This window comes from Gadus macrocephalus, chromosome 1 (assembly GCF_031168955.1).
Source record: "Gadus macrocephalus chromosome 1, ASM3116895v1".
Taxonomy (NCBI): Eukaryota; Metazoa; Chordata; class Actinopteri; order Gadiformes; family Gadidae; genus Gadus; species Gadus macrocephalus.
This window is the reverse complement of record NC_082382.1, coordinates 21,429,041-21,441,477: the sequence shown is the minus strand read 5'-3', so window position 1 is coordinate 21,441,477 and position 12,437 is coordinate 21,429,041.

Here is a 12,437-nt window from a genome sequence, read left to right as displayed (position 1 = left end):
AAAAAAATCATTCAAGTACACAAAACAATTCTACAAGTACGGAACACGAAAGCTGCGCGTGGATCGGAATGCATTTGCGCACGGATCGGAATGCATTTGCGCACGGATCAGCAAGGCGGAAAATTAGTGCCAAAAGTCACGTGACAAACAAATGTCCTGTGATTCACACTCCACAACAACAGGTGGCGTTGTTCCTGCCAAACCGCACGGATTCCGTACGGTTTCCGTGCGGTTTAGCTCTTTTACCGCGCCATTCTAGGGCCAGTTAGTGGCTTTCCATAGAATCCACACATGGTTGGCCGGCATCAAATAACATTTTTGGGGAGAAAAAAAGATCGTCCTGGCGGCCTTAAACTGACTCAACAGCGCCATCTGCTGTTGTGTAGTGTGAATCACAGGACATTTATTTGTCACGTGACTTTTGACACTATGTGCGGGGTTTTGCGTGTGTGCGGGGTTTTGGCATGATTCTATCTCCATAACTTACCACATGGGTTTAAGAGATGAGCCCTGTGAAAGCAATATTAATTTAAACAGTAAAATATGCATATGTAATAGTCAACACTGCCACTTTATTTGTCTGTGGCATATACAGTCATAATCCTAAAGCTGCTAGTGTCTGATTTTAACCAGGGTATGGATTAGTTATCTTAACTCTAACTTGGAGCCTGCAGAATATACATTTTGAAACCAGACGAGAAACCATAGGAGGGCGTTTCCTCTCACCGTGACTTGAGCCAGCCGTCTTTGAAGGGCCACTAATGTGTAAATTAGGTGGGTGGGGGTATATTTTGTGTAACACATGAATAAGGAACAGTGCTTGCATCCCTCAGAATGCAAGCACTTATTTGACCAAGGAAAGCCAGGTAACATCAACTGTAAATATATTTACCTTATATTCTTGTATAATTCATGCTTTAAGTTAACCTTACTTATACTTGTATCTAAGTGAACTGAGAGATAGACTGATGTCATTGGCTTCAGAGGGGGTCCTGTGTGATCCTCTGAGCTGTTGAATAACAATGGAACAAGGTCTGGAGCCTGTGTCCCGCCCCCCCCCCGCTGGGACATTTCTTTCCACTAATATATATCAACATTTGGCAAATATCCTTTTAAACCTTCATTATTTTCTACCACAATAGAACCATGGCTAAAAAAAAACATTGTTTTTCTGATAATTTTCTTCTAATTCATTAACATTAGTATTCATATCAGATGTAGTGACTGCAGTGTTTAAATCAATCCGTTGTATTTTATAATCTTTATGTTAGAACAAGAGTGCAACCGAATGAGTGGGCTACCATAAACTTTGTTTGTGGCAGGCAGCTAAAGGCTATTTGGCCGAATCGATACAAGGATGCAATTTTGACGTATTTTGAAGTATATTGTTAAAGGTTGGGTACGGAATTTGCTTTTTTGGCCATTTTTGCAAAATTACTTGAAATCCTTATCATAACCCGCTTACAGCCACTGAGTTAGAAGTACTGACATGAAAATTAAACAAGTCAATCATCTGTGGAACGGGCAGGGCTCGAAAAACTCCAGCCAATCATTTGGATTGCCACCTCGTTGCATTGGACAGTAAGTACGTCAATCAAACGGTCGTACTGCACTCCCCCTCCCCCGCGCCCCGCGCGCGACCCCTTCGTGCAGTACTCGTGACCCAGAGCTCGTGACCCAGAGCAAGCTCCTGTTTGTTGTTATCCTGCGGTAGCTACTGGAACTAGTTAATCCACATTTGGACCTAGCAGTAGAAGACAATTTCCATGGCAGACAAGACGCCACCATCCCCACCACCACCACCACCACCACTACCACCAGCAAAGAGAAGGAAAACTCTTTTTCAGAGAGTAATTGATAATAAAAACGCTGAAAGAGAAAAACTGAAATCAAGAATAATCCTAGGCGCTGCTTTCGAACGTTGGCGGCAACTGAAGGACGAGAAGGGTCTAAAAACCGATGCTTGTGTGGCGGTTGACATAGTTTCAAAGTTTATACCGTTTATACTCGGTAATACCGGTGTTGAGACGAGTGTATTACTCGTTGTGAAAATGTCCACACCGCAGCAACCCTATTGAAAACCAGGACTTCCAATACAATTATATGAAACAAACATACATTTTCTAAAAATAGTAATGATTTATGTGACCGTTTAATGTTTATAACTATGGCGACACATTAGTGCCATAATTCACTGATGTGATAAAAGATGCATTCGGGCGTATTATATTATTCCACACGCGTAGATATTAACTGCGAGCGCGCAAATGATCTCTGCGCGCGCGCAAATTACCTCTGCGCGCGCAAAACAGCCTCTCGCGCGCGCAAATTACCTCAGCGCGCGCAAAACAGCCTCTCGCGAAAGATCTTTTTACGCTTGCTCGAATTTAATTTTGGCACTATGGGGGAGGGAACCAAGGCAGGGCGGGCTTTCCTATGATTGGCCGTTTCTGAAGCGCGATATTTGATTGACAGCCCTCCTCAGCCTTCCTCTCATTCAATTCCAATCTGAATTGTACAGTAAATGGCTGAAACGATAGTTACGTATTGTAACTCTAGATTCTATGAGTATAGGCACAGCCTTTTAAGGCTATTGCTATTGGGTTATCCCTAGGCGTGAGCCGTAGCACTGAAAAATGTGTAATCCCCGACCACCAACAGCGTGGGCCTCAATTACGTCCGCGTGCGGCGTGCCTCAACGACGTCCGCATTTCGCAGATATAGTCGGGCGCCGGCGGACGTTCTGCTCCCAATAAACAGCTTTTCTTCAGCTATTTAAAGGACAATGAGGCCGACACTTAAAAGGCTGCGCCTATACTCATAGAATCTGGAGTTACAATACGTAACTCGTTTCAGCCATTTACTGAACAATTCAGAATTGAATGAGAGGAGGGCTGAGGAGGGCTGTCAATCAAATATCGCGCTTCAGAAACGGCCAATCATAGGAAAGCCCGCCCTGCCTTGGTTCCCTCCCCCATAGTGCCAAAATTAAATTCGAGCGAGCGTAAAAACATCTTTCGCGAGAGGCTGTTACGCGCGAGAGGCTGTTTTGCGCACGCTGAGGTAATTTGCGCGCGCGAGAGGCTGTTTTGCGCGCGCAGAGGTAATTTGCGCGCGCGCAGAGATCATTTGCGCGCTCGCAGTTAATATCTACGCGTGTGGAATAATATAATACGCCCGAATGCATCTTTTATCACATTAGTGAATTATGGCACTAATGTGTCGCCATATATAACATCTGGTGCAACCATAGCCGCGAGAACGTATTCTCAGCAGGGGGTGCTGGAAAAAAAAAACTCAGCCTGCACTAGACTCGCAACTCGTTACATTGATAAAAAAGATATATAGCAGCGCAGCTCAATTACACCAGTGCATGCGCGCACAGTTGAAAATCGATCGTTGTGTTCACTTTCTTCACACCATGGTTCACATCCAGCTGCTCACAGAACAAGTTTAGCACACCACCGCTACCCTCACACTTTTTCATATAACCTTTTTTCAGCACTAGGTCATATGAGCATTAAATAAATGCTGCGTCTCAAAATGCCTTGGACAGCAGCGAGGATGACTCGCTTTGCCACGGGCCGAAACAGTTCGGAGCGACCACAGCCAGAGCGAACACAGCGGGGCAGAGGAGTGTCAGGAATAGTCTTTGGTGTACACATCAGTACGGCCTATTTGCACTACTGTTTAGTGGCAGTGCAGTGTTTTATTCTATGCCTTTTTATTTTCGTATATTATTTCAATGAATACAATTTATTTATTCATAAAAACAAGATCTGGTCTTCAAATCTTTTTTCCAAATATAGGTCGTCTTACAATGGGGTTTGTGTTTATATTCGGACCAATACGGTACAGCGGGCGCTCACATGACGTTAAGCATTTCCTGGTGCATAATGTGACGCTTCAGAACCTAAAATTCTGTTTCTCCCCGTTGACACGACAACACATAACCGGCGTTTTCAGAAATCTCCACTTTGGCCGGAGTTTTTAGAAATGATCGTTTTCTGTGATAAGACAGGGCCTCGGACAGGGGGTGTTGCAGCACCCCCAGCACCCCTACTTCCCGCGGTACTGGGTGCAACTTACAGCTGAATGTAGTGCCATGTTGTTAAACGAAAACCTACGCTAGCCTGGCTCGCTCTCGCGCATCTCTGTTCGCGCTCGTGCATGATTGCGCGTCCAGGTACTTGGAATGGGTGGAGTCAGAGTCAGCGTTGAAGGAGAGGGGGTAGGACCATTTGAGATCGCAAATCGCATACCCAACCTTTAAAGGTTGGGTATGCGAAATGCCAGCAGATTTTGAAAATACACAACTCAAATGGTCCTACCCCCTCTCCTTCAACGCTGACTCTGACTGTCCACGCCCTCATTTAAATATGCAATTTCATTTAAATAGGCCTCTGGACCTGAGATTCACCTCTTAATCCGATCACCTGGCACCATGAACAGAGGCAAAAAACGAAACTTCACAGAGTCTGAGCTCGAGATTTTGCTCCACGAGGTAGAAATGCGCAAGCATATGCTATTGGAACCCTGTCAACAGGGATAAATGCAAAACAAAAGAGAAGTGAGTGGGAGTGTGTTTGCGAGGCCGTCAATGCAGTGGGGTCTCAGCAGCGCACACACTCTGAAATTAAAAAAAAGTGGTCAGACCTCAAGGTGGAGGTGAAGTGGAGGGTTTCTGCCCACCGCCGAAGCGTGACCGCAACAGGTGGGGGGACGGGAGTGGGGGAACTCTCCCCCTTCGATTTGAGAGTGGCCGCTTTGATCGGTGACACAGCTCTCACCGGAGTGGTGGGAGCCCATGAAGGGGACACCGATCATCCCCAAGGTAAATATGCTGAAGTCATAAATGCTGTAATTATACTGGTCATACAATTGGCTGCTTGCAATACACATAAGTTGTGCGTAAAGATGCCAGGATATTAAAGACTTTGACTCGTGTTTATGAACTTAATTTTTTTATTTTTGAATAGACAAGCAAGGAGAGGGCACGGTTTGCTCCGTCGGCCCCGGCGTCTCCAGCGCCCTTCGGATTTGAACATTTGCGATGTCCTCTAACAACGCTAACGCAGCCATTTTTAAAACAATTTTCTTCATCCATTGCGCATGCTTTTATAGCCACCCATATAATTGCAAGGTGTGTTAATTGTTCATTAGTGTGTCTCTGATGTGCAAATCACTCCGAGTCATTGTTTTCACCTTTTTTCCCAGTTTCCCAGCGTCACCTCTAAGTGTCGCCAAAGGAACAATAGCTGTAGAAACGTGCGTACGACAGCTCTGGAGCTGGCGTGGGGACCGCACATTTTTACGATCATTTCACGTTTTGTACATCTGAACGTGAGCGTGGAAAAGGACGTACGCCACGTTTTTGTGCGTACGCAACCTTAGTACATGAGGCCCCAGATCTTGTTTTTATGAATAAATAAATTGTATTCATTGAAATAATATACGAAAATAAAAAGGCATAGAATAAAACACTGCACTGCCACTAAACAGTAGTGCAAATAGGCCGTACTGATGTGTACACCAAAGACTATTCCTGACACTCCTCTGCCCCGCTGTGTTCGCTCTGGCTGTGGTCGCTCCGAACTGTTTCGGCCCGTGGCAAAGCGAGTCATCCTCGCTGCTGTCCAAGGCATTTTGAGACGCAGCATTTATTTAATGCTCATATGACCTAGTGCTGAAAAAAGGTTATATGAAAAAGTGTGAGGGTAGCGGTGGTGCGCTAAACTTGTTCTGTGAGCAGCTGGATGTGAACCATGGTGTGAAGAAAGTGAACACAACGATCGATTTTCAACTGTGCGCGCATGCACTTGTGTAATTGATCTGCGCTGCTATATATCTTTTTTATCAATGTAACGAGTTGCGAGTCTAGTGCAGGCTGAGTTTTTTTTTTCCAGCACCCCCTGCTGAGAATACGTTCTCGCGGCTATGGTTGCACCAGATGTTATAAACATTAAACGGTCACATAAATCATTACTATTTTTAGAAAATGTATGTTTGTTTCATATAATTGTATTGGAAGTCCTGGTTTTCAATAGGGTTGCTGCGGTGTGGACATTTTCACAACGAGTAATACACTCGTCTCAACACCGGTATTACCGAGTATAAACGGTATAAACTTTGAAACTATGTCAACCGCCACACAAGCATCGGTTTTTAGACCCTTCTCGTCCTTCAGTTGCCGCCAACGTTCGAAAGCAGCGCCTAGGATTATTCTTGATTTCAGTTTTTCTCTTTCAGCGTTTTTATTATCAATTACTCTCTGAAAAAGAGTTTTCCTTCTCTTTGCTGGTGGTAGTGGTGGTGGTGGTGGTGGTGGGGATGGTGGCGTCTTGTCTGCCATGGAAATTGTCTTCTACTGCTAGGTCCAAATGTGGATTAACTAGTTCCAGTAGCTACCGCAGGATAACAACAAACAGGAGCTTGCTCTGGGTCACGAGCTCTGGGTCACGAGTACTGCACGAAGGGGTCGCGCGCGGGGCGCGGGGGAGGGGGAGTGCAGTACGACCGTTTGATTGACGTACTTACTGTCCAATGCAACGAGGTGGCAATCCAAATGATTGGCTGGAGTTTTTCGAGCCCTGCCCGTTCCACAGATGATTGACTTGTTTAATTTTCATGTCAGTACTTCTAACTCAGTGGCTGTAAGCGGGTTATGATAAGGATTTCAAGTAATTTTGCAAAAATGGCCAAAAAAGCAAATTCCGTACCCAACCTTTAAGGGAGATTCAATTTAATGTCTTTCATTTAATACTCATCATTCGGTACTCTTTTCAAAAATTATATTATTATTTTCCTTATGAATCCCTGCCAACAGTAATTTGTTATACTATTTATATATGCTAATGCTATGCTATTACTTTTCTGTTACACACCACAAAATTTGTAATTGTGTGCTTTCTCCTGAAAATGTATACTCTTGATGCGCGTCTCTCATTCTGAGTGCTGGTAAGCGCAGCAAAGGCTTCAAATAAGCAACGAAAATGTATCACCAAGAGTACCGCTAATGTACAAGTAATGGTTTTTGGTGTTAGTAACTGTCAAATTATTACTGAAATGCTATTAATACTTCTCTGCAGTGTGAACTGTTATATAATTACTGTCCCGCTGATTACAGAATTGGAGTGAAGCCAGGATAAACGGAAAAGCAGGTTTGAGGATGAATTACCCTTTAAATCTGTCACCATTTCAGCCTTCAGCTTTTTAGAATTCAAGTAACAATACAATACAATATGCAAATTAATTAATTGTATATATTTTTTATTTGTACGGTGAAGCAATGCTACAATTATGCTCCACCCTGGACACTGGCAAGCATGCAGGAATGTGTGTGTGTGTGTGTGTGTGTGTGTGTGTGTGTGTGTGTGTGTGTGCGTGTGCGTGTGTGTGTGTGTTTGTGTGCACATTGGTGAGTGTGTGATGATCTGTGTCTTATCCATACTCATGTGTACGCCCAGAGAGACTTACTGTGTCTATAGGAAGCCTGTCCAGCCCTTCCTTGCACCTCAAACCCTAATGTCTAGGGCCCCCTGTCTGCTAGGATCTGTCACACAGAAACCCAAAGCTCCAGTGCTGCAGGGCAACCGGTGCCCTTTTCCTATTGCTCTCTTGGGGTGCGGCCAAGGGGGAAATATGAGCGGTTAATTGTCCCATACAAAATCTTCTACCTTTGAGTTGAGCAGCTCATCGAGTTAAGACATGCATCTGTGTGTATCTGAAGCATAATTACTGTCTGATAAAGGTCTTCGCCCAGTTTATATTTGCCCTTTAGTGGGTGAATGGTTAAAGGGTGTTTCCTGCTGCTGCTCGAAATGGAAGAAAAAAAACTGGTCATAACTGGGGAAACCTTCAACAAAGAGCATGGAATGTTCAGGAGATCCTTCTTCTCCAAGGCCGGCTTTGGGCGCATCAGGGGCTGAAAACAATAATTACAATCTAGGTGATAAGCAAAAACAAATATCGTGGTTGTATAGGAACAGAACCTGGTTTGATCGTCCATGTTACTCTGGTCATTTAACATGCAATAGTAATGATAATATTATTGATTCATTTAATTTGAAGACGCCTTTCTCGTTTGTTTGTTTTTACACCGGCCTTTTTTTATGTAGTCAGTGTTTTTCAACCTGTGGTACGTGCACCACTTGCGGAATGCGAACCACTTGTGGTACGTGACGGTACTGAATGTGGGAGGTCAGCTTTTATTCTTGAAATATCAAATATACTAATATAAACAATTACATTGATAATTAAAAAATGAATCATTTTCAGGAATAATAATATTATGGCTGATCATTATTTCGTGCATACAAACATGTTTCTCATTTCAATGTTTTCGAGCTGATGCTTTGTGTTAATTTGTGTTTGCACAATTAACGCACAGAAGCGTTGCTGACCTATCCATTCCAATGTTTCCCGCTGCCGATGGCCTTATGCAGTAATAATTGTGTATATAATGGGGGCTGGCACTCTTTGCTCAGCCATGACATGTGTATCTATCTCTTCTTTACCGTTTGCATATGAGGTGGTCCGCGAGAGGTGATGACAATATAATAATAATAATGATAATAATAATAGATTCAATTTATATAGCGCTTTTCTCACACTCAAAGCGCTTATAATATATAGTGGTAATATAATATAATATATTAATATAGTATTACACCTATAATCAAATGTGGGGAATCACAGGTGTCGGCTACCTGGGAGGCTACGATGGTTCCTTCATCCAGACCTATGTGGATCTTTGACACGTCGGCTACCTGGGAGGCTACGATGGTTCCTTCACCCAGACTGCTGGGGTTATTTAACATGTAGGCCTGGGAGCGATGGTTCAGACACCCAGACCACTATGGAGGTCAACAATTGGGCTAACTACATTAACAATGTATGTCATTTTGAGCGATTGAGAGATAGGGAGGGAGGCGGGTAGGCGATGAAGAAATAAGGGGGGAGGGAGAGACAGAGAGAGAGAGAGAGAGAGAGAGAGAGAGAGAGAGAGAGAGAGAGAGAGAGAGAGAGAGAGAGAGAGAGGGGGTAGGGGGATGAATTAATGGGAGAGAGAGAGTTATTATTATTATAATTATTATATTATTATTGTCTACACTGCAATGTAAATCATTATTTCCCATGCCAATGAAGCTCTTTTGAATTACATTTAATTGAGTAGGAGAGATTCTTTTTTAAATATATTTGCCATAGGGGGCGTTAATAGTTAAGGTGTGTTTCTGGCTTGTGCTCTCAATGGCAAACATAAACTCAGTAGGGTGATAAGAGATGAAACCTTTAACATCAAACATTGAATGAAGAGAACGTCCCTCGTTCGCATGGAGCGCATATGAAATATCAGCAAAACAGCAATGATTGTGTTGGCTGTTGACTTTGTTAGACTGTGTTAATAAAGGCGAGGAGCCAAAATAAAAAAGCGCCTCTGTAAGGCTCACCCTGGGGTTAAACCCAAGATGTAAATTTGAGTAATTATGTATATCACAGTCTGTGGGATTCGTTTTCGGAGCTGTGCTTTTATTAACCAAATAGCTTCCGAGCAAATCTGGATACTTTGACTTTTAGGGTGTGGGAATTGTTTTCACACTGGGTTGGTTCTTAATGTCGTTGCAACGGCAAGAAGACTTAACCTTTGCATCCGAGCAAAACTGGATTACTTTGACTTTTAGGATCTGACAATTGTTTTCACACTGTTTTGTCGTTGCTGACGTTGCAACGGAAAAAATACTTAACCTTCTCCCTAAACGGGGATGACATATCCCTCTTCCTCTGCGGTATGTAATTTGCCCTACGTACAATAGTGACTAAATGTTACGGGACTGTGACCGGCAGGAATGGACTAGGTGCTGCGGTGAGGGGAGGAAGTGTTAGCACTCCCTCAATGCGCTCATTGTTTCAAATGTCATTCTGAGGAGCCCCGCCTCAAACGCACAGCGCTACTTCAGCCCGGCCCTTTGCACTGTTGCTCTGAGCCTGGGAGGGGCCGTTGCCATGACCCTGAGCGTAAGAGAAGGCAAGCTCAGGCAGGACACCAGTATATCAAACCCCCCTCGCCTGAAACTCTGCAGATGTGTTTATCACAAAGAAATGTAATTGGCTGCAGACTTTTTGTTGGGCCTCGTATCTTGTCGGAGCCTGTTCTTGACGTACAGAGTTATTGCCCTCTTGGGGGTTTAGTTTCTGCCACTTTGAAGGTCGAATAGCTTTGCTGCAATGGGCAGCATTTGACATCTGACTTTTGACACAAACACAAACTCACACACAAATACGCAAACATTTTGTGTGTATGCATGTACTTGTGTTCATGGTTTGTGTGTGTGCACGTGCGCATGCATCTGTGTAAGTGTGTGTGTGTCCGTGCGTGTCTGTGCATGTGTACGTGGGTGTGCGGCTCAGTGTAGACAGGGTGCGGTTTGATGAAGTTAAAATAGCAGTCCGCAGTAGAATTAAACCTGCACTTTGATTGCATGAACACGGCACTCTTAGGATCCTTGACATATTCATTGTCTTTTCAACATTCCTCGTTCCGATGCGCTCTGGTTTCAGGAATCTAAGTCGACCTTTGACCTCTCGCTATCCATGTGTTCAAACATGACTTTGTGCTAAAATGCGACTCATGCGCTAGGATGCAATTGAGGTTCGCTAAGGCGCAGGTATATTGCAAATAACATGAGGTAAAAATGCTGGGGAGATTCGCCTACATGAAAAAACAGGGCGTCTGTTTGGCACAGAAGTCCAATAACGACGTTATGTCACAGGCAGCCATCTGCCAATCTCCATTCACCGAGCTGATTTTTCTTGAAAGATGAAACAAGATCATCACACTTTATTGATCCCAGAGGGGGAATTCAGGGGTCATCTCGAGCGAAGCCTCCTCCATCGCCACTCCTCTCTCCTCCGGGGGGGTTCGGCCCCCCCCCCCGCCCGGGCCTCCCCTGCCTGGGACCGGCCTCGGGCTGCAGGGAATAGTCCGTTATTAGAGATTCATCCATCGTTTCAAGTCATTTCTCTTTTGTCAATTCCAAACATTTTGCTGCGTACAGCTTAAGAAATGTTCAAATCTGCTTCATGGAACATTGTAAAATGGATGCTTTCAATTTTCTTGGTTGCTTGTCAGATGAGGCAGGCTCATTAACGGTAATCGCTCTGCAGAGGTGTGGTGTGCATGGAGCCCTGTTGATGATCAGCATTTACTATCATTTAAAGCCTACGGGCTACCTGGGAGGTTCCATGGAGGTCTGCTCAGCGATGAAGGATGACCTCAGGGAGAGCCTGCAACAGCAGAGCTTGAGTGGGGATGGAGAAGATTGGGAGGGAGGGAGAGAGAGTGTGGGGGGGAGATAAAGGGAGGGAGAGAGAGAGAGAGAGAGAGAGAGAGAGAGAGAGAGAGAGCTGATAGGTATGGAGAGAGAAAGAGAGAGAGAGAGAGAAGAGAGAGAGAGAGAGAGAGAGAGAGAGAGAGAGAGAGAGAGAGAGAGAGAGAGATCGTGACCGGCTTTGGCAATGAGCGAGATAATTAGGGAGGGAGAGAAAGGATGGGAGAGAGAACGAATGAGAATGAAGGTGTGTCTCCCTGGGGCAGGTAGCATATTTCACTGACATGCTGCATCGAGGTGAGGCTGAGAAAGTGAGAGTGAACATAAATGGTAGGTACATAAATGACATAAATGACATAAATGGTCAAAGGTGACCTTGGGGGACTTGAAAGGCGCTTCTAAATTAAATGTATTATTATTACTATTATTATTGTTATTATTACGATAAATCATTGTCCTTTAACGGGTAAGACCTCGAAGAGGGAGAGCTGACATTCAGCAGGAAGCATGTACTGGGACCAGTCAGTGCTACCAGCCAGCCCCAACCTTTGGTGATGATTGAGTAATCGGACCTCTGGTTGGGGCCAAACCAGTTGCTCTGTAATCAGTCTTTGATATAGCGCAAATATGATCGCTGTTGTTTAAGGTTTTGTGTGTTTTGTGCAAAATCAATGTTGGACCTGAAATGGGACTCCGGTGATAGTCATGAGATGAAAATGAGGTGGTGAACATGAATGAATGAGCATCACAGTCTCAATACACTACATAGAACACTTCGTTTTCGGACCTGCCATTAAGACTGACAAAGAGAATGTCTAAAAGTGTTTTTTTGACACTTAAAAACACTTGCCTTACGGTGTAAGGCTTATTCAACATGCTAAAGCTCAAATGTTTTATCATGTGACATGCTAATGTTCCAATGCTGCATCATGCAACTTGCTAAAGATAGATGCTCGATGTTGCAACATGCTACAGGTCAAATAAAAAAAAAAACACAACCTTTGTGCAAAACTATAACACATGAATGCTTAATGAAGTGACATTCTTCACGTCAGGGGTATGGATGCTTAGGGCGTGAGAAGAAACCTGATCATACATAACTCATGACGG